Source organism: Lonchura striata, chromosome 2, assembly GCF_046129695.1.
Source record: "Lonchura striata isolate bLonStr1 chromosome 2, bLonStr1.mat, whole genome shotgun sequence".
Classification (NCBI taxonomy): Eukaryota; Metazoa; Chordata; class Aves; order Passeriformes; family Estrildidae; genus Lonchura; species Lonchura striata.
In genome coordinates this window covers 105,323,683-105,337,132 of record NC_134604.1, presented here as the reverse complement: position 1 = coordinate 105,337,132, position 13,450 = coordinate 105,323,683, and the positions used below count along the sequence as shown (strand labels likewise).

At 40.6% G+C, this 13,450-nt stretch overlaps 1 protein-coding gene across 3 annotated transcripts in view; it reads right to left on the bottom strand.

Moving 5' to 3' along the window:
• IL1RAPL1 (interleukin 1 receptor accessory protein like 1) overlaps window positions 1–13,115 on the bottom strand; it is a 669,103-nt gene extending 655,988 nt beyond the window's left edge. For 2 of the 3 annotated variants that reach the window (XM_021552988.3, XM_077781655.1), the window contains exon 1: window positions 12,860–13,115. The gene's annotated coding sequence lies outside the window, so the exon portion shown is untranslated. The remainder of the gene's footprint in view (window positions 1–12,859) is intronic. The other variant, XM_021552991.3, reaches the window with a different exon arrangement.
• Window positions 13,116–13,450: the final 335 nt, after the last annotated feature.

The following is a 13,450-nucleotide window of genomic DNA, read 5'->3' as shown; positions in this document are numbered from 1 at the left end:
TGCCAGCTCACAATCTGCCTCTAGAAGGAGGCTGAATTCCATCAAAACCTCTCGCACAATCTAATTGCAGAGCTCAGTTATCTTAACTGGCAGGTGTACAGCTAATTGTTCACCTGTGGTATGAAATCTCAGGAACAACGTGCTACATAAATAGAGGATTTCTGTACAATGCAAGCAATGTGTGCAGCAGGGTGTCACAATCACTGTCAGTGACTGGTGACAGCCAGAACGTCTCATCTGATAAATAAATTCCACATTGCTGAAGGTAATTCATGGATTTATTTGTGTATCACAACACATAAAATAAAGGGCCATTTAAGGATATTATCTCCTCTATGGCTTTGTGTTCAAATAAAATTTAGTTTTCACTAATAAAAGAGGTGTGCAGAGCCATGGGACCTGATAAGTTAGTTCCTGTTTCATGTGTGTATTCACCATGAAAGCTATGCACCACACACACCATGTAACAGAAAAAGTGAGCTAGAATTCCTGACATCAACAAAACACAACCTCCTGCTAAAATCAGTTATTCCATATTTAAAACTCCCATAACTCTTGTTATAAAACTTTTGAGTTCCACAAACTAAATTTTACTGAAACCCCTAGAAGCATATACTGTTTTGATACTGAAATCAGTGATGGTTCTCTGCTTTACTTCTGGCCATCTTCAGGAAAGTGAATGTTGACTGACAGCATATTTTGTTTAATTTTATTCTTTGATAAGGACTGAGCAAAAATTGTGCCCCTTCATAATGAAACTATTTTTAAAATAAGCTTTTAATAGTAAGAGGGTCTGTCTGTCCTCTAAGATAAGCAGAAAGACAATTTGTACTTTAAAATAAATTATGGACTTACATAAATGGGTATCTAAATTTAATCACAAAAATTTATTTTCCTTTCTGGTCTGTCCCTTCCCTTTTTGTCTGGGGGGAAGTTGTGTGTGTTATTTATTTTTTTTTTTTCTTTTTTATTAGAGCCTTAATAGATAATCCTCAAAACAAACTATAAAGTTTATGGGTGCAAAAATTGCTATTATATGAACACGGTCTTACTATATTATATATTTACTGTATTTTTCCTCTATCCTACAATAACCTTTATAGTATAAATTTCCAGTAAACGAATAATAAAGAAAAAGGCTTCTTCTTTTTAAGTTAAGAATATTGTGCCAATCTTGGTAGGAAAAATACAAGGCAATTCTATAGTAAAGAGTCTCTAGCTGTAAATTCAGTCATGCTCATTCATCAAAACAAAGAATAAGGTTGAAAGCTTATTTGAAAGCATTCTGAGAGGCCAATAAAAAGAACAGTAAGAGGGAGGACTGTAGAACCACAGTCCCTGCCAAATAAGCAATAAGGTCTCTTATTTACATATTTCAGGTGACACTGATGCAGTCTGATACACTTTGGGCTACATTATATTTGCATTCCTGCATTCAGGTTTCATTATTAGCTAAACTAGAGTCTGGCTTATATATACAGCCATTTATATTGCTTTCAAGCAATGGTTTTCATACTCTGTATCAGTGTGGGATTAAACATACCAAAGTATATGTTGAAATCTTGACTCCTACAGTAATCTAAAGCCATCTACACAGCAAGCAGCTCCTGCCAAACTACAGATGTACTGCCCACAGCTTCCCCTATTGCAAAACACAGACTCCCTCTGAGTTATGAATTCAGGACTAGCACAGAGACAGCAGCCTGTCTTGCACATGACAGGATACTGCCATTCAGGTGACCGGTGGCTCCTTGACTCCTTGACTTCCAGAAACTAAACCAGCTCCTGTGGCAATGCATGAGGGAGCTTGGATAGAAAAACATGTGTAGGTCTAAACCAGACATGCAGGTGAGACTGCGCAGCGGGTCTTGGTAGAGTAGGCAAACCTCCAATACAGTGCTCTTGAATTCCCTAAGAACAAATTAAAGGAGCATTTTCTATGTAGTTGGACCAGGCAAGAAAGCACAAGAAAAGTAAAACTCTAGTGGTTAAACAGTCCTTAACCGTGCAAATAAAATTATAAAAATAATGGTAAAAACAACATATGAAAATTGACATAATGGTTGTGTTTTCAATATTAACACCTATGATTTTATAACAAAAGTTATGTTTATACATGCACACCTCTACTTATATTTATATAGATGCTTGTATATGTACATCAGTATTTGAAACCAATCTAAATGATCACAAATTAAAGCTGAAAGATTCATTTTAACACGAGGCATTTGAGATGGCTGGCAAGCCTTATTTACACATTTCCTGTATTTTTATATATTTAAAGAAACATCAAAGGTTTTTAATAAGAAAATTATATTCTCATAGCCATAAAGTATACTCTTGTGATTGCATTAGAGTGGCTGTGCAATATAACTTCTTTGCTTGTTGACAATGGTTTTGCTATGTTAATTGAATAAGTCTGTGATCTTTATTCATTAAAATTAATGCAATAATATCTATGTTGAAGGTTCACATTGGACTCAATCTGGCAAGCCAAATGAAACAGCTTCACTGGAGTTACTCTAACATTATTCTTGACGAAACAGAGCTCTGACAGGAGATTCTGTGTGAAATCGGTTTACCCTTGCTTCACTTAATATTATTCCAAATCAGCGAGCACGAGTATCTTCAGAGCAGACAAAAATGTCTTCTATTAAACAAAGCAATGGAAACCACAAGTCTCCAGGCGACAGGTTGTGCCGGGCACCGAGCCCGCTGGCTGGGGCATCCCGGCTGTGATGGGGAAATGCCGCCGGCGTCACCGCGGAGCTCTGCGGTCCAGCCCTGGTCCAGAGCCGTCAGCTGGAATTAGCCCAAAGGATGGCACTGAGCACGGCTTGTCAATTCCAGTAACAAGACCTGAAAAAAACAGCAAAGGTTTCATGTACGAAACCCGGGATCCCTTCACCTCTGGGATTATCTCCCAGAGAAACAGGAGCTGCCCCGCTCCGGCTTTCCCGGTGGGAAAGCTGCTCTCCGGAAGGCGGGCGGTACCTGCGAGCATGCAGCAGGTGATGGCTCTGCGCCCGCAGGCAAACGCACTGCAGGAAAGAAGAGAACCTCGCTGCTAAGGTTTTTAAATTCCCAAATCTAATTCACTCCACACTGAGACCAACTGCAGCCCTTCCCACAACACCCCGGGCACTGGATTAAGTCGATGAGTAAGAGCCAACACAGAGTTGAAGTTCAGCATCAAAACCACAAAGCCGCATCACTATTAACGTTTTTGTTCTGTTAACCAGGTGGGTTACACCTGAACCTTGGCAGAAAGGACAACCACAAGCTACCTTTGCTTCGTGACCATCCATTTTTTATGTTTTACTTTTTTACCTTTGATTCGTGACCATCCATATTTTATATGTAATTAATTCAGGCAACAGGGGAAAATGAGAAGATGAATAGTGAAGTAATCTCAAATTAAAAAGACTGATTAGTATTTAGGAAACAGGCAGCTGACCTAGCCACCCCCAGTAGTATGACTCACAATACTATTTTCATATTTGTATTATTGAGCATGTAAAGACCTTAGCTGAGAGTCCTGTTCTGCTAAGAACTTAGATTAAGTACTCTGAAAACATCTTCCCTGATTAATTTTCTACTGAGAAAAAAATGTTTTCATTAAAATTTTATGTCTAAAATGGCATCTTTTGATTCAGTCCTCCCAAAATCTAAGTGCTAAATAAATAAAAAATATTAAAAAGTCCACCCTCCAAACAACATGGAAATTACTTATTTTCTGGAGGCTAGAAGAATGGAAATACTTCCTATGATTTCCAAGGGCTGGCAAAAAATTTAATTTCCACTGAGGTAGGAAGAAGAAATTGACATTAACTTTTTCTCTAGCCCTACTTCATAGATAATAATAAAAAAAAATAAGCATTAATGTAAAGGGTTTACATTATAAATAGACAAAGCACTTAAAAAGACATGAAGGCAGAATGTATTTATGTCTTTCAGTGTTTAGACACAAGAAATTGAAGTATGGACAAATTTTGCAAAATTTTACAGAGAAGCAATATTTGGAACTAGTGAAAGGGCCTGATTTCAGACACCAAAGAAATAAAAGACATACATTGCATTAGCTAATATGGAAGCTAATTAAGCATTAAGTGATATTACAAATGGACAAAATCCAGAGAAAACAGTAATTAAGGAAGGTCCCTTGTAATTGAACAGCCATAAGTAGAAGTAGAGTGTCTGTCCATTGAGCCATGTGACTTTCCTTTCAAAGTTACATTATTATATATAATAATATACATTATTATATATAAGAAATGTATTATACATTATTATACATATAAAGTATTGAAGAAGCAATACAAAGGAAGATAAGTTAAACTAACTAAAGACTGAAACCTACCTGTATTTTCATTAACCTGACAATTTTTTAAAAAGAATTAGCTCAGGATGTACCGTAACACTGCATATATTTTTAGTGATTGATTTTAGAGATCTTTCTAAGTTTTCCATCACAACAACTGAAAGTACCAAAGACCAGGAATGATGTCACAACCTTTTAAGAAATGAGACATTCCTTTCAGTGACTGAAAAAAATATGGGGGTTGCATATCCTCTAATAATGGAAATTAATAAGACCATTTATACTGTCAATAATATAGTAAGTTTTATTGGATTCTATTAAAGTTTACAAGATTTTCTTTTTGCAATCAATGTTAACCTATTAAACATAAGCAGTATGAGGTTTTTTTTCCACAGAAAATAACAAAAACTAAGAAATTGGATGATAAAGCTGGAGATTGATCCAATACCTATGGAGTGCTGTAGGCCTCGTTCCATTTCCATCACTGTATTTTGGACCAGGACTTTAGTAACGAGGAATTAAACAGCAAAATTGGGCTTTTCAGTCAACATTAATGAATTTTTATTAAGCAGTACTACAATTGCTGGGTTTGTAAAATGAACAGAGAGTGAAGAACTATAGTCTCAAGAACACAGAGTTCATCTAGTCAGAGGAGACTTCCAAGGGAAGCCAGTAAGAAATCCTTTGGAAGAGGCATCTTTTAACATTTCAGAATCACAGACATCCATCCACTGACTACACCACAATTGGGGTACACAAGGGGAGAGCCTTCTGTTACACAGCCATATAATCTTCTTACCTAGGTATCTATTACAATGCAGCACTTCAAATTTTTGTCTTTATCAAGCCATTCTATTCTACCAGAGTTTTCTCTTCACTGTATCCTTGTCCATAAGAGACAAAGGATTTGAATGAACTATGAAAAGGAGTGTTTTCCTTTACTCATTTTACATTTTCCATTCTTAAATTTTACTGGTCATCAGGAAAACAATATATAAGATCAGCCAAAGTATCTTTCCATAGTCATCAAAATTCCCTGCATCATCTGTTCTTCCGTATTGTATCTTCTTTTTCTGAATAAATAAAACCTTCATCTCTTTCTTCACATGGGGATCTTTTCATATGGAAGACTATTTTTTTTTTTTTTTTTTGGCTGTCATTCTTTGGTCTTTTCTTCTTTCTTAATAGGTTTCTGGATAAGAAGTTACCAAAGACAGATGAATTATTCATACTGAGTATGAGAGTGAAGAAGTATTATACAAGAAATGCTACACAAAGTTTTAAATTTCTTTTATAATACACATAAATACACATTTCTTCTACTATGAACTGAGAAAATACCTTGGTTGAGCTTCTTCACAACAATGGGAAAGATTTTTGATAGTATCAAAAAGATTTTTTAGAGGTTCTGTTAGGAGAGATATATAAGAAACATTTAGATTGTATCTTCCAAAGTTTTATCATGTAGATTCCTAAAGTTACATTTGATCCCATATAGCTCTTTGATAGTCCTTTCAATGTTTCTGCTTTGATGTTCCAAAATACATTTGTGTTATCTTCAAATATGCTGCATTTACAGATCATTAAAAAATAGCTACTAAATCAACCTTAAAAACCAGCTACTGTCTCATGGCTTGTTTGAATGATGCTTGTTTTCCTCCATTCAGCATAAGGCATAACTAGAGTATTCCCTCTTTATGGCTTGCTCTCAGTCTTCCATGGGGTATGTGAGTGAGTGCACAGGTAAAGGCACATGTATGCACAGGCATACACAGGTACCGGTATTTGTGCATGTGTACATGTACATAATGCTCCTCTAGTGACCAGATACAGAAATGATCCCTGAAAGTGTACATAAAGGTATTACAGAGCATCCAAAGTGGGGCTATGAGGATGGTGAAAGGTCAGGAGGGGAAACCTTATGAGGAGGGGCCAAGGTCCCTGGGTCTGTCCAGCCTGGAGGAGCCTGAGGGGAGACCTCACTGCAGTTACAGCTTCCTCCTGAGGGGAAGTGGAGGTGACAGTGATGATCTTTTCCCTCTCATGAACAGTGACAGAACTCAAGGAAACGGCCTAAAATTGTGTAAAGGGAAGTTTACTTTGGATATCAGGAAAACCATCACCCAGAGGATGGTCAGGCACTGGAACAGGTTCCTCAGGGAAGTGGTCACAGCACCAAGCCTGTCTGAGACTAAAAAGCATTTGGACAATGTTCTCAGATACATGGTGTGACTCTTAGGGTGTCCTGTGCAGGGCCAATGAGTTGGACTCAATGATCCTGATAGGTCTCTTTCAACTCAGCATATTGTATGATTCTATGATAACTAAATATAGATGTATGTGCAGAGAGATAGTTCCAATTAGCCATCCTGATTTAACACTGGTGTAAGCTCACCACTTTCAGCTATGGGATTCCCCAAAGAAATGTCTAGGAGAAAGTTCACAGGCCTTGTCTGCTTTGTAAGAGATGTTGAATAAAAGAACTCTGTGTATACTAAACATGCAGATCTTATTGACAAATATGTACACAAACATACATATATCCATCACAGTCACAACTTGCTGAAAATGAAATGCCATGTATTTCCAGTTATGTTATTTTAAAATCAGCAAAAGAGTTTGGAGGGGTGGGGGATGGGGGAGGAAAAAATGTTTTAATGTGGGAAGAGACAGAAAGCATTAAAGGAAAGTCAAAGATGCAGAATGCCAAGGTGCTGTATGGTAACAGCTGTGCTCTGCTGCCATCCTGAAATTCTGTGCACTGAGCAGCAACCTGACAGACACAGGGCTAAAATTGCTGCCAGGGATCAGTGCCACACAAAAGCATCCTGGCCAAACACATTCCTGTGCAGACATTGTGGCTCTATCCCAAAGTTTCCATCATACCAACAGATCTTGGTGTAGGAATTATCCCTGAGGCATATGATCTGAGCTCAGAGACAAATCCACTAAAGGTGCACTGTCAAATAGATGTAGGTGGGGCACAGATGTACTTGGAGGTTCCTTACACCATTCAGGCAGAGCAATTCTCAGTCAGATGCAAATGGTCTGGGAACTCAGAGAGGTCAGAGCTGTTTAATCCCACTCCTAACCAGCAGCAGAAGCCTTTCTCTGCACATGACAATGGATGTACATTACTATGACTTCATTTTCCCTGAAACAGTCCAAACTTTTGGTTGGGATTGAGAAGAAATTGACACTCCAAGCACAGCAGTTGCACTACCTTGGTGTCAGTCTTGCAAGAGTACTGTGAAATCCTAGTTGGAAATTCAAAGGTATGTACTTTGTCAGAACAAAGTCTGATTTCTGTAAATTATCAGCCTTTTCTAAAATTATGGGCCTTTTCAGTCTTTTCATCTAACAGAAAATATTCTTTCTCCCAAGTTCCTGACATTATTATTTTATGGAGAAGGACCTCAAGTTACCTGAGAGATCACCATCTCATTGCGTGACTGGAAAAAGGCATGAAAACAAAAAGTTGATGGCTCTTGAACTGATGATTTTGCCAAAAAAAAAAAAAAAAAAAAAAAAAGAGCAGTGGGAGTTGGGAACTGCAATAACTTTAAGCATCTGGGTATCCCTAGTAAAGAACAGACAAGAGGAATACAGAATTATATTCCATCTCAAAAGACAGAGAAGATACTTCACCACTGTGAATGCCTGTACATTTACAAGCTTTTCTGGCCCCCTTTTAACCCATTCTGCAGTCTCCATTTTCTTCCTCTTTCACAATACTCTATTCACAATGGTCAGCTGTAAAGGACCAGAGAACAGAAAACTTTCTGACACCACTTCCCCTTGTCTGCCTGCTGATTGTATAGATTAGTGTAGATGGTATTGGTCTTCTCAACACATGAATTAGCTTTCTGTAGTTCTTTTCATAAGCTACACTGAGCATTTCCTAAATTATTCCCAGAAGTAAAATATAAAATGGAAACATCTACTGCATTGGCAAAAATCTAAATGTTCTCCCCTTCTTTTTTACTGCATTCCCAATTTAAAAATCTTTGTGAGTAAATGCTGCAGTTGATGCTACAACTGTTTAAAGATTATCATCATGTCTGTGTGCTGTTCCTACAAACATGAAACTTTAAAGCACATAAAGCAGTAAGACTGACTGACGCCCTTGGTTCGTTTGTTCAGACCCAGTTATTGAGGCATAAATAGTGTGCTATCTAACACCATGAACTGACCTAGGAGTGCCTATAATACACAGGTACAGTGAGACCTAGAAAAACTGAGTACTCAGTGTTAGAACAGAGAGCCAGCACTACCTGATTTCCTTGCCCTGGTCTTACAGAGCTGTGACAAATGACACAGGATTTTCCCTTCTGCAGGATGGAGTTCCATATGTGACTACCTCAGGGGAATATGCAAAGCTTGAGTATTAACATTCAAAACCTACAAATTTTCATCTTCATTACTTTCTCCTTCTTCCCTGCCCCCCCAAAAGAGTTTTCACCTAAATGCAAATTAGTTTTAAGCTGTCACAAAAAGAATTAATTGCTGCATTTAATCTGTTTTTGTTTCAAAAGTATGAAAACTATATGAAAGTGCATAAAAAATATATATGTTAAATGATCCCTCCTGAGTCACTAAGTCACTGTGGTCCATCACTGCATATTTAATTACATTTTAAAATAAAAGTATATACTTGAATTGACAGAGCATAATGGCTGCTTTGGTGCTGCTGTAGATATTCATAGAAAGACTTAAAGAAAGACATGGATTACTGACCTGAGAGGCCAGGACAGTAACCTAAAACAGCCATCATGGTCTCTACTGTGAATTCTTCTTATTTCATAGACCCCCGACACAATGGATGGAAGCAGGATAGAGGTTTATAATAAAAACGCTGACACAACCTTACCTATAGCTGTGCAAATGGTGCTTCTATAATTAAACTTTACAACTTCAGCACCACGAAATAAGTTGCTAGTTTTTAATCATATTAATCAGAGCTTCGTGTTTCAATTGCCATATATTATCATGCAGTGTGAACTATAAAAATAAAAAGATTCCCAGCTGCTAAATATCACAGCTGTTATGAAACCCAGAAGTATATCCAAACACTCCTCTGTAAGTGCAAATACACTGAAGGAAAACCTCAGCTGACTATCCATTTTTTTGGGTCTTTTTCATTGTTCAATACAATGGCCACAGAAGGTTTTCTGAATACATTACAAGAATATCACTGAATAGTAAAAAAGTTTCATTAAGATCTCCCCTGTTTCAAATTTTCCTATCAGCACTAAAACAAGTCTACTGTTTTCTATGACAATGACAGCCAGAAGCCTGCTTTTCCAGAGAAAGGCACTGAGATTATTCTTCATGCACTGCTGTTTTCTTTAAAAGCCAGCTCTCCAGCAATAGTGAGGAGTGGGTGGCAAAACTCTCACTGCTTTCAGTGGTCTGAGATTTGGAGCCTGGAAATGTTTTATGAAAATATTTCTCTTCACATTTTCTCTTCATTTGTCCGAGTGATATACAGCTTTACTTCAGCAAGGAAAGTTTCCTCTCAAAAAAGCTACATTTGGTGCAAACTGAAGGGATATTGCATTGGAGCTGCAACCCTCTATTTTTACCAAGTGGTCATTGCTAACTACAACAATAAAATTAATCTGTAATTAAAATTTGGTTGCTTACCATTGTCCTGAATTTGCAAATCCTTGCGTGCTGCATGCCACTTTACATGTATCATGTGACACATTCCCACACTGTCAGTGCATACTCCTCTACAGCACCAGTTTTATAACACCTTCTGGAGACAATTGTGCTTTCCTTTGAGATGGGTGGTACAGGTATGTAGCCTGTGTGTCACAAAGGGTCCTGTAAGCAATCAGTGGAATGAGCATGCCTGCGATTTTGTGTGGGGGAGAATATGCAATGGACATTTCTGAAAATTATAAGAGCTGTAGCAATGCATAGGAGTTGCCATAGTGTTATTCTGACCCCTGAAGGATGGAAACAGAGTTAACTTCATATCCTTTTTTTCCCAATTTACTCAGTATACTCTATGAATGTCAAACTCTAAACTGCATTGGCAGGTTATTTTAGTGCTTGCCCAGACCTAGCCTCCAGAAATATGAATATAGTCATGAACTAATGGTGAATCAACTTTAAAATACTGATGTTTTCAGGGAAGCAGGAAAAACTGATTTTTCAGGCTGCTGTAGGGTAAAATTACAGTGAGTTTGATAGTGCATTAAATCTAGTAGGTATGTGAAGATCATGCTTATCTAGAGATGTAAAACCCACTCTGCCCTCACCTCTTCTTAACTGAAAAGTATTTTAGTGACATTTTGCTAGAATGGATTCAGAGTGAAGTGGGGAAGGACACAGGTCAGTGATGATAAGATCACTCATTTCAGCTGAGTTAAGATTTCATCAGGCTTACATTTTTTCAGAAAATGCATGTGTTAGAGGTATGGGCCCTCACCAGCGCCTTTGTGAGCTTATCCATCTTCGAGTGCTCTTCCCCCTCCTCCCCCTGAACAGATAGGAAAAGTGATTCGGGATTCTAAAATGGGCATTAAGGCATATCCTGATACTGCTATCTTTGAGGACAATTTGCTAAAAAGGTCGGAGTTAAACCAATGGGACTCCTGTTACACCTTTGCTCATTTCTAAGCCGCTTGAAACGCGCTAAAAGACCACCTTTTCGGTTCCTCTAAATGTAACAGGTGCACGAAGCTGTTGTATGTGACAATACTTTCTCCCCGCGTCAGTCACGCTGTATTGTAACCCACTGAGGCAGCACCCTGCCAAAGCTGCGAGCAGCGGCTGCTCACACCGAGAGAGACACGGCGCTGTCTGCGCCCGGGCGGAGCGGCACCGGCTCTGCTTCTGCACCGGGGGATGGAGAGGTCAGCACAACGCCGCGCTCGCAGCTGGGCGACGGCGAGGGGAGAGGAGGAGGATCAATTTTAATTTCGGTCTTGTCCCTCCTCCGCTCAGCTGTTGCCATGCACCCAAGTCCCAGGTTGCGGTGTGACCTTGCGAAGGAGCGCGCAGCCGGCGCTGCTCAATGGGACCATTGTGCAGCCCTGCCGGGGCTCTTCCGGAGCCTCTCCCCGGGTGTGGCCGAGCCAGCGCCTCGGCAGCCTCCCCCTCCTCCTCCTCCTCGTCCTCCGTGAACTCCCTGTCCCGGGGAAACTCCGCCAGCAGCACGCTGATGCAAAAGGCAGCCTACGAGAGGCAAACCCCTTGTCAGGAGCTGAGCAAGGATCTCCCCTCCTCTGCCCAGGTCTCCATCCCTCGCTGCCGAGAGCGCTACAAAGTTAAGCCAAGTGATCGATACGCTACAGGAGAATATTATTCCACTATCGGCGACTGATGCCACTGATGTAATCAAGTTACATAATCACCGTCTTTGCACAAATACATCCATCTTCCTACAGACAGATCTGCATATCTTCTTCCATCCATTATGCATGAACTCACCAGCAGTACATAAGGGTACATATTTTCGCACACGCTATGTAACTTTAGCATTGCAGTGCATTGCACTGCACAACGTCATCACTATCGATTCCCTCAACCTTCCCCCATTCCCTCTTATCAGGACTGATTTTGCAGAGAGAGATTACCAATGTGCATTGCTCGGATCCCTTTAAATCTTTAAAGGCTGAAGTGCTTCCCTCACTTGCTTCTGTTCTTAAGAAGATGATCTTTCCTTTTTCTCTCGTCTCGCTTCACACCACAAGTAACAGGAATGAATTCCCACACAGTCCCTCAGCCAGATGCATGTATGTATGAAATACCGAAGATAGCATCTCTGTTTGCACATCTTCCAACTCCCATACACGTGGTCCGAGGTTTCAGTAGGTAAGTTATTGGATAAAAAAGATATTTTGTAAGAGCAGCTGGATGAGATATTTTCAGGCTAGTGACATTTACGATATTTCTCTACTATGAAGCTGAGGGAATATTGTCCTTACCGCCCCTCAGTTTATAATTTCCTTGCAGGATTTACAGGAACAGTTGTAATCCCAAATTACCAATGGCATTTAACCCCTTTAGCACCAGTGCACTGTACCACGATCAATAAGGATCACCACCTTAAAGTTTAACAACTTGAAAAGCAGATTTTCTCTACCTCCATTGCAGCTATGAAATGCAGAAGAACGCTGCACAGAGTTGGAAACATCTATTTAACCAGAGGATGGTATCCGATCTCGTATTAATTAGATTCCATCACAGAGAGCTTCTTTGCTGTCACATACCCTTTCCAGTCAAATATATTACAATCAGGGAAATAAAAAATTAAAAGAGGGAAAATTAAAGACTCCTTGTTCTTACAGTACTCTCCCAAATCCAGAGGATGCATAAATACAGAGGGAGGAGGGTTTTTTTTTATTTTTAATTTATCGCAAAAAGCACTCACCAGAAGACCTACTGCAGTTATTCCACTCAACTGCCAATAGCAGCTGGAGCCCCTCGCATCAGGGTAATGCAGCAATCCCGAAAGTGCCCATTTCAGTCACCCGCCACCAAGTTTAGCAATGCCGGGCTTTTGCCTGGATAAAATGACCTTACCCACTGGAGTCTCCCGAAATATTCCTCCGGTGCGATCAGTCAGCGAGGCGAGTGCCGGTCACCACACTGCGCACTCGGCCGGAGGAGCCCCGTGTTTACTCCTGGGGCTCAGCTGGCCGCGAGTGCCGCGGACGCGGCGCCCATCCATCCAGCGCTGCCAGCTCCGCCGGGGGCGCAGGTAATTCCATACAGACTTCGGCGCCCCCCACCCCCCCGAGTCGCCCCTTCCTTCCCAGTTCAGAAAGTGCCCGCGTCGCCGGCGGGAGGTACCATCCAGGTGCGGCGAGGGGGGGCGGGGGGAAGGGGGCGGCCGGCCGGGGGGCCCCCGCGCCGCCCGCGGGCAGCTCCGCGCCCAGCGCGCCGCCGGATCCCGGCTGCCCGCACAAGTATCCGGCGAGCGACGGTCCGGAGGGGGCTCCTTTCCTGGTGCTGGGCGAACGTGGGGAAAACGCTCCGGGGAGGGGGGGCGGGGGAGGCTGCCTGACGGGTCCTAGCACCCGCACCGCAGCGCCGAAAAAAAAAAAAAAAAAAAAAAAAAAAAGAAGAAGGGAGGAGGTTTGGGGAGAAATTCTCCAAATGGAAAAGAAGAAA